Source organism: Sinocyclocheilus rhinocerous, unplaced genomic scaffold (assembly GCF_001515625.1).
Source record: "Sinocyclocheilus rhinocerous isolate Xijiao unplaced genomic scaffold, SAMN03320098_v1.1 scaffold1564, whole genome shotgun sequence".
Classification (NCBI taxonomy): domain Eukaryota; kingdom Metazoa; phylum Chordata; class Actinopteri; order Cypriniformes; family Cyprinidae; genus Sinocyclocheilus; species Sinocyclocheilus rhinocerous.
The window spans coordinates 163,211-164,473 of record NW_015638982.1 but is presented as its reverse complement, the minus strand read 5'-3'; the positions used below and the strand labels follow the sequence as shown (position 1 = coordinate 164,473).

General features: G+C 35.9%; 1 non-coding gene across 1 annotated transcript; it reads right to left on the bottom strand.

Annotated features, from left to right (window-relative positions):
• Positions 1-760: 760 nt before the first annotated feature.
• Positions 761-834, bottom strand: trnan-guu (transfer RNA asparagine (anticodon GUU)). The gene has a single exon. It is a non-coding gene; the product is annotated as a tRNA-Asn (tRNA).
• Positions 835-1,263: the final 429 nt, after the last annotated feature.

Here is a 1,263-nt window from a genome sequence, read left to right as displayed (position 1 = left end):
TGTGTGTGTGTGAGTGTGAGTGTGAGTGTGTGTGTGTGTGTGTGATTGGGCTGTTGTACCTTGTCCAGTGTCAACACAGAACTCATGTGGAGAGTTTAATGAGACGCTGAAATTAGTCATAGGGGAATCTGGACTATATGCAGAAAACAACTGATATGTAGCCAACGTGTAATTGCAGTAACAAGCAAATCCTCTCAGCCACACATGGTGTTAAATAATAACACTCCCACCAATTTCTAGGAAAATTCTGCAAACAGTAAGATGATCCTTTTCAAATGGCTTTCCTCCAGCATTTACTAATTACTGTGCTGTGCAAAGAGCACGGCTTTGAAAACATTGACCAGCAACTGGTAGCCTAATATTTTTTTTTAAATAATAAAGCCATTAAGTTATATTTTTTGGGTGAACTATATTTTTTATATCCTCTTCTTATAGGAAATATTTTATATCCTCCACTAGGGAGCGGTCATGTAACGCCAAGAAATTACTTCTATCAGGTTAGACCTGATTGCCGTAGAACTTAAATTAAAATACGTAGTCGCATATTTGACTTCAACATTGCTATAAAAATAACTGTACTATTTGACATTTCAAATAAATATTTTAAAATAAAATAATGAGAATAGACTTAATAGTTTAATGTAAACTATAAAATTGTAACATACCAGGTAATAGGTATTGATCACCACTAGGCTTACTTCTCCTCTATAGCGTGCTATAGTCTCAGGAATATTCATCATTCGTTTGAAAAAATCACTTTCGTCCCTGGGTGGGCTCGAACCACCAACCTTTCGGTTAACAGCCGAACGCGCTAACCGATTGCGCCACAGAGACGGAGTTATACACTATTGTGACGTCATAGCCTTTATGTATGCGTTATTGCAGCTCAAACATTAAGAACGGAAATTTTTGATAACCTGAGATTAAGAGTCTCATGCTCTCCGACTGAACTAGCCGGGCTTGCGACACGCAATTGTTAATAAATGGTTAAAAAAAATTACCTATTAATAACCCTACTCACATGAAAATTTTTAACGTTACGCCAACTTATTATATAACGTAATTTACAACGTACGTCTAGATTTCTACTAATGCACTTAAATATCCAAATTAATGCTATCGTTCGTTATTCATATTTACCTTAACTTACTTGTTTGTAATTACACATGCTTCCTTCTGCTCAGAATACCTGAGACCCAGACATACAAAGAGAATTGAGCTTATATCGGTTTAAGCGGTTCTAAAAAGAAAAGTTATCCATCC